This window comes from Mixophyes fleayi, chromosome 4 (genome assembly GCF_038048845.1).
Source record: "Mixophyes fleayi isolate aMixFle1 chromosome 4, aMixFle1.hap1, whole genome shotgun sequence".
NCBI classification, from domain to species: domain Eukaryota; kingdom Metazoa; phylum Chordata; class Amphibia; order Anura; family Limnodynastidae; genus Mixophyes; species Mixophyes fleayi.
Window position 1 is genome coordinate 37,715,773 of NC_134405.1, and position 15,676 is coordinate 37,731,448.

At 42.6% G+C, this 15,676-nt stretch overlaps 1 protein-coding gene across 4 annotated transcripts in view; it reads right to left on the reverse strand.

Annotated features, from left to right (window-relative positions):
* Positions 1–15,278, reverse strand: part of LOC142151200 (uncharacterized) — a 31,505-nt gene extending 16,227 nt beyond the window's left edge. For 3 of the 4 annotated variants that reach the window (XR_012691160.1, XR_012691161.1, XM_075206569.1), the window contains exons 1-2: positions 15,236–15,278; positions 8,955–9,084 (exon numbers count right to left, since the gene is read on the reverse strand). The gene's annotated coding sequence lies outside the window, so the exon portion shown is untranslated. Of the gene's footprint in view, positions 1–8,954; positions 9,085–9,888; positions 12,157–15,235 lie in introns of those variants that run through there. The other variant, XM_075206570.1, reaches the window with a different exon arrangement.
* Between the last annotated feature and the right edge of the window lie 398 nt (positions 15,279–15,676).

The window sequence follows — 15,676 nt, forward strand, 5'->3', positions numbered from 1 at the left end:
CTACTGGAGGATGAACGAAGGTGGGACGGGTCCCAGACCTACAGGCAAGTGGAGGATTTTAGGGATTCAAATTAAGTATTTGAGGGTGGATGAGAAAGGGGAATAAGTATTCAATTTAGAGGTTCCTAAGTGGGAAGGTACAGAGTGGAAGAAGGCAAAATAGTTGATGAGGAGAGGAAGGGAGGCAGATGGGCTAATTACCAGAGAGCTGAATGCTTGCAGATGCACTCCAAGAGAGTTACAGCTTTGCTCCGTGAAGTTAGATGGAACCTGTGATAAGTGTCAGATCGGCTCAGAAACACCACCATACTGGTTCCAGTAAACTGTAAATACAGCTGCATTTGTGTGGGAAGCAGTGGGGTGATGTTCCTGCTCTGGTCTGCTACTCGCACAGCTTCTTAAATCTTTACTGAGGAATTAGATATCAGGCTTTTTCTATTTTAACCAAAAATACAAGGAAGTGCTCTGTTGCAGACTACAATCCCTATTTCTAATTTGCTTTATTGTACCGTATCATTGGTTTTTGTAATTTAGAATCACTTTATAGTTTAAAAGTCCCACAATCCAACCATCTCCTCCCACCATACGGGGCAATACGTTACACTCCCCAAAATGCAGCCATCCTGGCACTAATGCAATTATATGTTGTGACACAATTACGGAACCAGATATTATATAATAAAGGTCAAGGCCATCTTGGCCCCTCTCATATCGGAAAGAATACCGGTGGCCTGTATTTCTGAAATGTTGCCATATGGATATTGTATTACTGTAGGTCATATCCAGGGTGTTAGCATTTTGTTACCCTGTGTATGAGAGCTCTCTGCTTTTAAATAGTCTGAGCTGTATTGCAGGTGTGTTACCTGCATTATCCTGAATGGTTGTCTGCACTATTTAAGGCCTGTCCTGACACTCCATCTGATAGCGTTTGCTTCTAGCGATAGGATCCTGGCTCTAGTGCTGTATTATCCTGTGTCTGCTTATATTCATGAAGAAAAAAGAAGAAAGAAAAGTGTTTATTCTGGAATGGTGCACTGATCTTAGTATTACCTAAATATCATTATGCTCCAGTTATGCAGCACATTATCAGAAGTTCAACAAATAACTACAAATAATAATCTTTATTAGTACATCAAAATATATATTGTGTGTATGTGTACAGTGTATTCAAATTACACACTTGGAGCCATATATAAGTATATAAGATAAAAAAAGTATAATACAGTGAATCCTCTCATTCAGATATTACTTATATCTCAAATATGATACACAGTGTTCTTGTTGGTTTTTGTTTATTTACTTGTTAGTATAATTCATGCAAGACTTAGTATAGTAAAAGAATTAAGTGATTATTGTTTAGCTATGATATCAATACGGTATAATTCATTCATAAAGTAGTTAGAGTATGTGAGAGAAGAGTGGATAATGGAAGTTGAATGCAAATAAAAGATAGATACCCAAAGCTAAGATAATGGTTTGGACAATATTTTATATCATACGCTTATTAAAATGTGCTGTAGACACCATGAACTTATGACTGATAATGTCCCTTCTTGGTGTTTAATGTTGTCAGACATATGCTTCTTCCTGTTTAATGACTATATATTGTGATGTTATTCATGCCTGAAGGGAAGAATCCTGAATAATGATACACTTATCTACCTCAAAGATACTCCGTGTATAAGCCATATTAGTTTGAATAAGTTAGCATTATAGGATGTTCACAGTTACATTTATGTCAGCTATGGATAGGGCTCTAGATATGATGTTTAGAAGAGTCAACAGTTGTTCTGTGTCCAGGGAAATGTATTTCTAAATAGGCAATAAAAGTCTAACCATTTGTCATGATAGGATTTGTATGCCACGGGCACAAGTTCACAATCTTGTACCAATGCATGCTTTGTTCACTGTAGAAATTAATTATAACCAATAAAGCTTGGATAAGTGCAAGCCAATGGGCTATATATACTGAAGGTATGCTCCCACTTGTATGAACTAGACATCCGTGTATGCACGCAATAAAGAAGGATTTGCTTTTCATCTGAATATGCGTCTAGAGGTATTATTTTATATATCAAGTATCAGTATTCATAAAGTAGTTAGATTATCAGTATTTGGATACTGTATTCAAGCAATCATTGGCCCCCTGTACTGAATTTAGAAGGGCACCACATCCACCAAATAGTATTACATCCAGAGCAGCTGTATATTATTGTCCACTAGATAGAAGGCATTTTGATAATATGGGTTAAACAATCGATCACTTCAGTAATGTGTCAACGCGGCAAAGTCTATGCCAAGCCCTTGCTTTTATAGCCGCATTTAAATGCTATGTTATAGTGCTAAAGTAATTGTAAATAGTATGGAATTGAGGAATAGATGAATATGATGATTAATGCTCCCATGGTGAAACACCGACGCACGTTTCGCTGTCTTGGCTTTTATGAGGCAAACCGTTTCTGTGTACCACAAATACAACCTGTTCTGCTTGTCAACGTCTACTCCACATCCATTCCGGCCTGCATCGTGAGGATCAGTTGTGCAATTCCACTCAAAACAATTGAAGAAAAGAAATTGCATTTACTTTTGTGCTACTGTTACGGCTAACGGTCTTATTATAAACTAGTAGAACCAGATGGAGAGCTCTTCACCTATAGCAGCCGCCTTTCCCGTAGAGCTCGTTATGCTCACAGGTACTCGGATGCCCCCAGGTCTTATACTCAAAGTACAGGTTTATGAACGTACCGTAGCGCAGAGTAGCGGGGTGTAGAATTAAGAATAGTCAGGAAACAGGCCATGGTCAAGGGTCCAAAGCAGGAAACGTGGTCAGAACCGGCAGCTATCAAAGGAGGTCCGGGTCACAAAGCAAAGGTCAGGGCAACAAGCAATCAATCAATCAAGGTCAAGGTTCCAGGCAGAGGGTCAAAAGCACAGAAGTAAAATCCAAAGTTCAGCAAACCGCAAAGGAGCAGGCAAGCAGACAGGATACTGAGCGCTAAAACCGGCAGGGAGGCTAACCTCTCCCTGCCTTAAATACTCATGCTGTCCAATAGAAACGCAGGTTCCCACCTGCACTAAATCAGCCCTTGAGGCTGAGAATTAACTAAGTATGCTGCGCGCGCACCCGGCTGTTTGACAGCTGGCTGGGTGCGTCGACAGCGTGGAGATTGCGTCCCGATTGTTGGCCAGGCAACCGAGACGCAGGAAGCGGAAGTGACGTCCCGGCCGTCTCCACGATGACCGGGACGCTGACACACAGGGGCAGAGAGTTGTGCCGGCCAGGGGAACTGCCATGGCTCGTGACAGCTACTTTAAGTGCTATTGTGGTCGGCTGTTCTGGGGGACTTTGGGTCTGTCTCAGAATAGTTTGGATTCTCTGGACTTTCTTATACACTGCTGATAAGTACACTGTGACATTTCACTGTACTACGTCTATTGACTTGGGTTAATCTCCTGCATTTCTGCCTGCTGATAGCAGAGCTATCTGCATATGATTTTGAGCCTGATCATCTGCATCTGATACTCTGCGTATATTGTTTGTTGCTGATCAATTCGGTTACAAAATAAAGACTGTCATTTTCATTGCAAAATTAGGTCACACACCTCATAATTCTGGCTGCTAACCTAACACTGGGACTCAGAGCTGCACTAGAGTATAATACTTTTGTACCAACTACAGTCATGGCCAAAAGTTTTGAGAATAACACAAATATTATTTTTCACAAAGTCTGCTGCCTTTTATGTTTTAATGATGGTAATTTGCATATACTCAAGAATGTCATGAAGAATGATCAGATGAAATGCAATTAATTTAAAAGTCTTTCTTTGCCATGACAATCAACTTTATCCCAAAAACAACATTTCCACTGCATTTCAGCCATGCCACAAAAGGTCCAGCTGACATCAGGTCAGTGAATCTCTCGTTAACATAGGTGAGAGTGTTGAGGAGGACAAGGCTGGAGATCACTCTGTCATGCTGATTGAGTTAGAATAACAGACTGGAAGCTTTAAAAGGAGGGTGATGCTTGAAATCAATGATCTTCCTCTGTTAATCATGGTTATCTGCAAGGAAACATGTGCAGTCATCATTGATTTGCACAAAAAGGGCTTCAGAGGCAAGGATATTGCGCTAGTAAGGTTGCACCTAAATCAACCATTTATCGTATCATCAAACTTCAAGGAGAGAGGTTCAATAGTTGTGACGAAGGCTTCAGGGGGCCCAAGAACATCCAGCAAGCGCCAAGACCATCTGCTAAAGTTGATTCAGCTGCGGGACCGGCGCACCACCAGTGCAGAGCTTGCTCAGGAATGGCACGCACAGTGAGGTGAAGACTTTTGGAGGATGGCCTGCTGTCAAGAAGGCCAGCAAAGAAGCCACTTCTCTCCAGGAAAAAACATCAGGGACAGACTGATATTCTGCAAAAGGTACAGGGATTGGACTGCTGAAGACTGGGGTAAAGTCATTTTCTCTGATGAATCTCCTTTCAGATTGTTTGGGGAATTTAGAAAAACGTGTGTCCGGAGAAGTAAGGGGAGCACTACAATCAGTGCTGTGTCATGCCAACAGTAAAGCATTCTGAGACCATTCATGTGTGGGGTTGCTTCTCAGCCAAGGGAGTGGGCTCACTCACAATGTTGCCTAAGAACACAGCCATGAATAAAAACTTGTACAAAAACATCCTCCAAGAGTCATTTCTCCCAACCATCTAAGAACAGTTTGGTAACGAACAATGCCTTTTCCAGCATGATGGAGCACCTTGCCATAAAGCAAAAGTGATAACTAAGTGGTTCGAGGGTCAAAACATCAAAATTTTGGGTCCATGGCCAAGAAACTCCCCAGACCTTAATCCCATTGAGAACCTGTGGTCAATCCTCAAGAAGCGGGTGGACAAACAAAAACCCACAAATTCTGACAAACTATCAAACACTGAATAGGCAAGAATGGGCGGCCATCAATCAGTATGTGGCCCAGAAGTTGATTGACAGCATGCCAGGGCGAATTGCAGAGGTCAACACTGCAAATATTGACTCTTTGCATAAACTTAATGTAATTGTCAATAAAAGCCTTTGACACTTATGAAATGCTTGTAATTTTACTTCAGTATGCCAAAGCAACATCTGAAAAAAAGGTCTAAAAACACTGAAGCAGCAAACTTTGTGAAAACTAATATTTCTGTCATTCTCAAAACTTTTGGCAATGATTGTATGTTCAGTTTCTCTGCAGGTTAGATCAGAGGTAAGTACTACCCCTGTGTTCAGCAGTACATTCTGAGAAATGATGTACTGTGCATGACATTATATGGGTAAGATAGGAACTATGCACACACATACACAAGGAAACACTGACATATCTACCCATTATTGGGACCTGATATGGTGATATGATAACACACACTGATCCCTCCAATCACACAACGGATCAATGGCCAGATCACCAATCTGCTGTACAAGTCCCATGTGCATTGATAACAAAGGGACTGTTCTATGTAACATGGGATTCTCCCCTCAGTTATGCTTCTGCTTAAACTTCACCTCTATAACAATGTATATCTTTCAGACAGATGTGCTTCTCATTGTCTGTGAACACAACACATAAGACTAGGTCTGTGCATTGGATACAATTATATCTACATATAAGATCTGTAGTCATATCCCAGAGCAGCGGAAATAGAAAAGTCTGTCCGGAAGATTGTATTCTCTGAAGGTGGAGGTCTCTCCCCCATACCTCCTGGTGTCACCCGCAGGTTCAGGTAACGGACCAGAAGAGGGAAGTAACTGCGTAACAGGATTAATGGCCAGGTTACATAATAGTGACCCTGCCATGATGGAAAATAAACTTTACATATTATAGGGTGAGGATTCCCCTCTCTCCCCTTCATTCAACCGCCTGAGATTAGGTTCGGAGGACAGATAGGAGGGTTCCAGGAGAGAGTACCAGGGGACAGGATGCTGGAGGAAAGGACATGGTCCCAAGTATGAAGAAGCCAGGGGGGATGGAGCGTCAGGGAGAGAATAGAATAAATGTATATCCACAATATGTATCTACTATTGTAGTTTTCCACCTTCTGTGTCATATTCTCCTTTATTTTCTCCTCACTCTCTCTCCCCATTTCATCTACCCATCTCATTCTTTACCCATGTGGGGCTGTTTCTTCTCACCATCTGCTTTGCTAAGCAGATAAATCAGTCCCCTCTCATCCCGGCCGGTGGATTTCACATTCCCAACAGTGAAAGGGATTTCAGCGAACAACTAATAAATCAGACATCTGACGGGGAGTGGGAATAGGTCAGAGGGTCCCAGGGAAGAGGGACCAATTACGAAGGAAAGGGTGTCAGTGTTCTCCGCAGGACCTATTTCCTGGCTTTTCTTTACTTACCACCCGTCTCTCTACCAGACGGCGAACATCCGCTCTACGCCTGCATTACCACCTAACCTGGAGAGACTGTGGAGGCAGCAGGCAGATGAAAGTCTGTGGAGATGGGGGGGCTGTAGCTTAGGGAGGGGGGAGTGTTGGTTGGGCGTTGTATTAATGGACTTGATTTATTTCTCAAGCCCCTAAACTGGGCAAAATTTTGGTATGTGATGTAGCAGAAATAGGTTTTCTTTCAAAAATATTTACAATATATTGGCATCTAGAGACGTTAGTAGAATATTATTTGGAATATTTAATTTCATACATAAAGTGAAAGTTTCGCTGGTGGAGTAAAGAAGAAAATTAGGTTATGGATATTACAGACTGCCATGTAATAAACTTTTAGAATAGCAATCGGCTGATTGCAGGTGGGGAGGCCTAATAAGTAAATGTGGATTCTATTGACTTACAGTCGGGGCTGGTGTGTGAGAGGGAGGCTTAGAGTACACTCACTGCTAGACTTTCCTTATATCATGTACCTATTCTTTTTCCCAAACTGGGACCCAACATTCCAGGATCCAGGCAAACAGCAACTGAGTAGACGTGAGCAGCCACAAGAACAGATAGGCGAGAGCAGGACAGTCTGCCAACTGTCACATTTATGGTGGGGCAGTTCTGAGTTTGGGTGACTGCCCCACTCAGTCAGGACTTTGTCCCCACTGCAGGGACAGTTGGGAGGTATGTCTCACTTCACACTGCTCTGCTCATGAATGGTCAGTTGTGTGCACCTTACAGTGTATGCAGCATTGCACATGTATTTTAACTCGGTGGGCAAGGGTTAGAGAGTGACCTCGCACTGGAAAAGCCAGGAATAAAAAAATGAATTCAAAAATTATAAAGTAATATTAGGGTGTCCAGTTCAGCCAGCAAGTAGGCAATAACCACCAGGGTTTTTATAAATAATTTAAGGGTGGAAAATGTTTTCATTATTATTATTATTGCAAGTAATTACACTGCCCCTACCTGGCTACTCCTTAATGCCACCTGGCTGGCAACATTTTCTGGGGATAACACTGGGTGCAATATTGATGATGGAGAGAGGGAAGGAGGTTGAAGGCCATTAAATAATAAGCATTAAGATTGCCAGGGATTATTGGGAGCAATGCCTATGGCACTTTAACTGAATTTCTTAAATGTTGTCAAGTGCATGTTGTAAACATTGTGGAAGTCAAGTAATTGGATGAAGTAAACCAAATTGATTAATATTGTTTTACCGTGCGACTGATACGCCACGTCTTATGACGCAATTGCACGGGTTAATAACACGCACATTTACATTCATACTTACACTCGTAATAACACACATTTATTAAGGTTCCAATCCACATTTTTTTATTAGTAAAATGTATTAAAGATTGTTGATACATAAATGATAATATATTAAAGGTATCTAAGGCTCAGGATATAGGAAGTGTATCAGGTTTAGTGTCATTTTGATATGCACATTACCATCTCTAATCCGCTACTTTTGGCTTTCCGATCGCTTCCTGGGAACAATAGTTAATGAAAATCGAAGATTAATGATCAAAATGACATTGTGTTTGGAAAACGGATAGGTTGCTATAATCTGGTCTAAGTCAGTTCCCTAGCCACAGCATGTGATCAGCAGTTGGGGGTGGGGTGGTCACACCTTATCAGAAGAATCATTTTGAATTAACCTATGACCAGCAGACAACTGGAACATCATTAACCCTGAGCCAATGAATACCCCTAGACGTGATGCTTGTATACATAGTGACATCATCAGTAGTTTTTTCTATACTGGATATTATCAAGCGGATTCCCCCAGCTAGCTCTCTCTTTGCCTGACTACACAGTAGACATGATTGCCTTATCCTGTGCCCGGTGAAGCGTTAGAGGAGATGTAATGTATTCAGTGTTTTTATACTTTCCTGCTTAATTGCAATATCTTTTATGCATAAAAATAGTTTGCTGTAAATCCTGCTATATTTTGCAATTAAATATCTTTGTGCTTTGGAACCACAATAATCGCATTGGACAGTGTTTATTTGGTAAGCGATAAAATGACCTTAATAACATGTATAAATATTGTAAGATTATCCTTCACAATAGGCTCAAGTTACCAGTCTTGCAAGAACTGTCTTGTGCACACCTTTGCCCTAAATGCACTATATACAGGCCCTTCCCTCCGCAGAGCCAGACAGTGGAGAAAACCGGACATAAAATAGGGACATACTAGGAAAAAATAATAAATGAAGACATGAAAACAAAGGGTATGGATGGCCCAACTCTTGAGAGAGCTAACATTCTAATTAGATGAGCCCAGCGCTGAAACAACAGGAACAAGTGTGGGTCAGAGTCGAGGTTAGGACAGTTGTGAGGGTGCATTCATTTGGGTAATATACGTGGGACTAGGGTAAGCTCTAGTAAAAAGATGGGTTTTCAGAGGGTATTTAAAGATTTATAGTCTGTGTTACTAATCCATTATTCAGCAAAAATACAATACTTCCTTCTGGTGAACTATCAAAAATAAACATAGTATTTTTCATTCAGGTATTTGAATGGGTGTGAAATACTTACCAACATAAGCAGTACTGGGAATAAGACTGGAGCACAGACCGATTGCGTGGATCTGGTGGGGAGACGTCTCCAGGTACACTCTTAGCTGGTTAGCCCCAATATAGTGTGGCACTCATGAATACAGGTGCATCTGTAGAAAAGTAGTTACATGAAGTCACAAACTTATACCTATACAGAACTCTTGTATGTTTATAAATAAGCCTTAATATTTAGAAACCTAGAAGCCAAAGAAATATAGAAGTCAACTGTCCACCTAGCCTGCCCATTTTACTTATTTAATGGTTTAGTCTCAGTCATACATGCCAAAATGTTACATTTTAATCTTAGCCAATTGTGGACTACTGAACACGGATTTAAGAGTGCAGGGGGTAAATGTATCAAGGTACGATTTTTCCAGTGTTTTAAAATAGCAGCAAATCGCATGTAATAACCTGCGATTTTGGTCCCCAAGTTGCCAGATGTATTGAACTGCGATTTTTATTCTGATCTTAAAAATCTATGTTCATCTCTGGCGATTTGCTGCGATGTCAAACACTCCCGTCTTTAGCCAACTCTCCTGTGTTTTCTGCGTGATTAGTAAACACATCACTGTTACACTGACCTGTCTATACATCCGGAGGAACGGCGGCTGTATGTTGCACCTTGATACATTTACCCCCAGATGTTTCTTCTCTTTTTTTCCAAACTGTACCATATCTATTGTTATGCACATCTAGTTGCTATCCAATAACGATTGTCGATTGCCGAAATGTGTTCCAAAGTACAATGTGATTTAATAGCCAAAAGTAGCAGAACAATCAGAATAAAACAAGTACAGTCGTTATGTATCGCAGGCGCCCTGGATCCAGTGAACAGTCATTCAGGTCTGAAGGCTGTGGTCAAGTAGACTGTCCACTAGGTCCAGAGCCCCCGCTTATATACAGTCAGTGAATACAGTAAAACAATGCAGATGATGTGGCTTGCTTCTATTGGTCCAGGCTTCAGGAAGGTCCAGTGTACTGCAGGTCATAGGCCAGTTCAAACCAAAATATCCAGAGGGTGGGGGTCAGCTCTCCATGGGATACACTCTGCTTTTCCCGCCAAGAATCCAGTTCAAACTAGTCTATTTACATTATACAGGCAGTATCATTTTAAACATTTATTCCCTAACTTCGCTAACTAGAGTATGCAATGTGTGATCCCTTTGGCGAATGAACCGGACACCTTCGGATGAATAGGGGATTAAAATGATACTAAACATGACATATTTCCCGCAACCTGAACCTTTGATTTCACCAACATGTATATAACTTATAATATTAACCATAAATATTGCTACATTTCAACATAAATAACTATGTGTTGCAACTACAATTAATGTGTACTAATTACAAATGTGTATGTTCATGTGAATGCGTGTAAATCCTGTGATTGCCTTGTGTTGCGGCTTGATACGCTTCTCCATGCCCTAGCGTGCTCTATGCATAATTTTCAGACAAAGACGATCAAGTTTGCTAGATATTAATTGAAATGACTTTATCCAATTTGCTGACTTCGACACTATGTTTGATGTTACAATTGTAAACTGCAACTTCTGAGTGTACAGTATCCATGTCTGATGTCACTACTGTGAGTTACACCCATTATTATATAAATTGTCAGGTACTGCTGTTGGGGGCAGAGCATTCTGAATTGAAGCCACATTTGTTTCTTTTTTCTACCACTCACATTCACACCATTTCAAGCTAAAATTGTCGTTTCTCTGGCTATTATCTAAACCTATTAACTCTCATATCATTAGGCATACCATTGTTCAGGTTATTTCATTCCCATATCATTACTGAATACTGAGATAATCTGGTAGTAATTATTGTATTGAGATTTCATTCATCCACCATGTATTCAGTAGTCATTGAGAACCCTGTACTTACACTTTTCATGTTAGGGAAACGGAGCCAAACAGACATTAGTGGTCATGATGATGCGTCTATCACAAGGTAAGTTTTGCATCTCTTTCAGGGGGGTTCAAAAGGATTTTAGGAGAACTGTTAAACAGCACTGATCTATGGTGTTACCCTTAATCTAATTGTAAACACTTTGTACATGCAGGGATAGACTGGAACACAGTGTGATATTCTGAACCTGCAGATAGAAACTATAATCTATCACAAGTGAATGCTATGTCATTATATATTTACCCTATGACTATCCATGGGAGTATAGGAGAGCTATTTGAAATTCTCCATAAGCAGTTAAATCATATATGTAACAAAGTATTGCCAACGATAAGAGATATAAATGAAAATAAAAGGGATCACACATAGGATTTGCGCTGCACTAAAATAAAAATAAAGCCACAATTTCTTAATAACTTGTAAATTTCTGGTTCTCATACCATTCTCTCATTTGCAAGAAGAATCATTCAGAAGCTAAACAGTGTGTATTATATATACTTGTAAAAACACATTTATTGCAGAAAACAAATCATTATCCTATATGGATACAGTACACCCAGGAGTAGCAGTGTACAGTTGTGACATCATACTTAGATTCAGTACACACAGGCATTGGTTACAAGATCTGCAAGGATTTAAACCTTTTCCGCTTCTTAAGAGACATTTTCTTGTAACTCCAGTTTTTCTACTTAAGTAACAATCTGTCATCTTAAACAAAGAGTCTGTATTGTATCTGTTTATGTCATTTACTATACAACAGTGGTCAAAGTGGAAATTTCAGGGCAACGATATGAAAAATATAATGGGAATTTGATCGTTTTTCCAATGAAGGCGGAAGGAGAATTGGCAGTATGGCATACTACCTCCACCACTGTATATATAGCATTAGCCTATACATTTATTAAAATTAATTACGTAAAGAAGAAAACAATGGAATTGTCTTCTCAGATTGTATCTAGAATATTTTACGTCTAGAAATATGGGATATTGTGTATTTATAATTATATAAGTTGTCAAATATAATATCAACAACTACTATGTAATCATTAACTGTAAACTATTCCCTCATTCAAGATGCATTACGAATATCTACAGGGTGATTCAAAAGTCGCAGTACACCCCTTTATTTCAAAAACTCTACAGGAATTGGGCCGATTGGCCGATTTCAAGATGGTGCCCATGTTTGGTACATACCGTAAAAGAGAGACCACGTCACCCATACATTACTGGAGTATTCAGGTTTCTCAATTTCCTGTAGAGTTTTTGAAATAAAAGGGTGTACTGCAACTTTTGAATCACCCAGTATATTAAATTAATATATTAAACATTCATTTGGTAATATATTTTGAATATATAAAATGAATGTTCAGGAGATATTATTAACATAACAAAACAGATTATTTTGGTGATTATTTTCTGTTTACATAAAAATATCTATAATATTTTATATTAAAGTGATATTACTGTGAAATATTAAAGTATAGTTATACATGAAATGATGTGAATAGAAAGGTTTGTGTTGCCACTAAAATCAAATAAGTGACCAAAATGAGCGTGAATGAGCCAAAACCTATTACATCAAATTAGTTAGTATTATGATCAAATGTAATCAAAGTATGTATGTGATTATAGATGAGATGTGAATGTAATCTACATGTGCATTGTGAAAGAGATAAGGATTGGGAGCCAAATATAGTACAGTATAGATGCACTGATAGATGTGACCCGGTGACTGTATGACCCCATCCCTAACCATGTGACCCAGTGACTGTATGACCCCATCCCTAACCATGTGACCCGGTGACTGTATGACCCCATCCCTAAGCATGTGACTGTATGACCCCATCCCTAACCATGTGACCCAGTGACTGTATGACCCCATCCCTAACCATGTGACCCGGTGACTGTATGACCCCATCCCTAACCATGTGACCCAGTGACTGTATGACCCCATCCCTGACCATGTGACCCAGTGACTGTATGACCCCATCCCTAACCATGTGACTGTATGACCCCATCCCTAACCATGTGACTCAGTGACTGTATGACCCCATCCCTAACCATGTGACCCGGTGACTATATGACCCCATCCCTAACCATGTGACCCAGTGACTGTATGACCCCATCCCTAACCATGTGACCCGGTGACTGTATGACCCCATCCCTAACCATGTGACCAGGTGACTGTATGACCCCCATCCCTAACCATGTGACCCACTGACTGTATGACCCCACCCCTAACCACCATGTGACCCGATGACTGTATGACCCCATCCCTAACCGTGTGACCCGGTGACTGTATGACCCCATCCCTAACCGTGTGACCCGGTGACTGTATGACCCCCATCCCTAACCATGTGACCCGGTGACTGTATGACCCCATCCCTAACCATGTGACCCGGTGACTGTATGACCCCATCCCTAACCATGTGACCCGGTGACTGTATGACCCCATCCCTAACCATGTGACCCGGTGACTGTATGACCCCATCCCTAACCGTGTGACCCGGTGACTGTATGACCCCATCCCTAACCGTGTGACTCGGTGACTGTATGACCCCCATCCCTAACCATGTGACCCAGTGACTGTACGACCCCATCCCTAACCGTGTGACCCAGTGACTGTATCACCCCATCCCTAACTGTGTGACCCAGTGACTGTATGACCCCATCCATAACCGTGTGACCCGGTGACTGTATGACCCCATCCCTAACCATGTGACCAAGTGACTGTATGACCCCATCCCTAACCGTGTGACCCAGTGACTGTATGACCCCATCCCTAACCGTGTGATCCAGTGACTGTATGACCCCATCCCTAACCATGTGACCCGGTGACTGTATGACCCCATCCCTAACCATGTGACCCAGTGACTGTATGACCCCATCCCTAACCATGTGACCCAGTGACTGTATGACCCCATCCCTAACCATGTGACCCGGTGACTGTATGACCCTATCCCTAACCATGTGACCCAGTGACTGTATGACCCCATCCCTAACCATGTGACCCACTGACTGTATGACCCTATCCCTAACCATGTGACCCGGTGACCCCATCCCTAACCATGTGACCTGGTGACTGTATGACCCCATCCCTAACCATGTGACCCGGTGACTGTATGACCCCATCCCTAACCATGTGACCCGGTGACTGTATGACCCCATCCCTAACCATGTGACCCGGTGACTGTATGACCCCATCCCTAACCGTGTGACCCGGTGACTGTATGACCCCATCCCTAACCATGTGACCCGGTGACCCCATCCCTAACCATGTGACCCGGTGACTGTATGACCCCATCCCTAACCGTGTGACCCAGTGACTGTATGACCCCATCCCTAACCATGTGACTCGGTGACTGTATGACCCCATCCCTAACCGTGTGACCCGGTGACTGTATGACCCCATCCCTAACCGTGTGACCCGGTGACTGTATGACCCCATCCCTAACCATGTGACCCGGTGACTGTATGACCCCATCCCTAACCGTGTGACCCGGTGACTTTATGACCCCATCCCTAACCATGTGACCCAGTGACCCCATCCCTAACCATGTGACCCGGTGACTGTATGACCCCATCCCTAACCATGTGACCCGGTGACTGTATGACCCCATCCCTAACCATGTGACCCGGTGACTGTATGACCCCCATCCCTAACCATGTGACCCGGTGACTGTATGACCCCCTCCCTAACCATGTGACCCGGTGACTGTATGACCCCATCCCTAACCATGTGACCCGGTGACTGTATGACCCCCATCCCTAACCATGTGACCCGGTGACTGTATGACCCCATCCCTAACCATGTGACCCGGTGACTGTATGACCCCATCCCTAACCATGTGACCCGGTGACTGTATGACCCCATCCCTAACCATGTGACCCGGTGACTGTATGACCCCATCCCTAACCATGTGACCTGGTGACTGTATGACTTGGGGAGAGCACTGATAGAGGTGACTATAGTAAGAGTATAATAATAAGAATACAGAGCAGGAATACAGCTGTACAGACAATAATATCAGTCTGTGTGTGACACAGTCACTTGTTCTGCTGTGTACAGGAGCCCTCAGCTGTGATCACCATCCAGCGTCTCTGCTGCTTTCTCTCCCCCTCTGCACTCTCTCTCTTCCCCGTTATCTTGTGTATAAGTTCCTGGTCAGTGCTCCCCCCTCCTCCTACACATCACATCCACTGCAAACACTATAGACCCAACTACTTCCTAACACAGCCCCCCAGACGTGCACTGCTGACACTCAGGGGCCCCATAACCAGATGATGGGGCCACATATACACACGGTGCTGTATAACCGGACACATCACTCCCCTCCGTATAATTACCGGCTTCTCCCAGCTGCGTCTTGTCTGTGGCTGGGAGATCACGTGACGGGGGAGGAGACTGGGCGGGGGCACGTGACGGGGAGGAGACTGGGCGGGGGACACGTGACGGGGGAGGAGACTGAACGGGGGACACGTTATGGGGGAGGAGACTGTACTTCTAGCGCTCAGATATGAAATCTCCAGATCCCGCGGTTCCTCCTGACGTCACGAGGTCACGTGATTATACCAGTCACATGGTACAGAGCACAGGCGGCAGCTACGAGTGTTGCTGTGTAGTTGAGCGCAGTGATGGAGATATCTGTGAGGAGGAGACACGGGGGCGGCTTCCTGCACAGTCTTTAAATACCCCCCCCTCATACAGCCCACAAACCCCCCTCAATCACAGCTCCTCTCCTGCTCCCCTGTGACCAGTGTACAGGAGGTGGCCGGGCCAGCATGGGA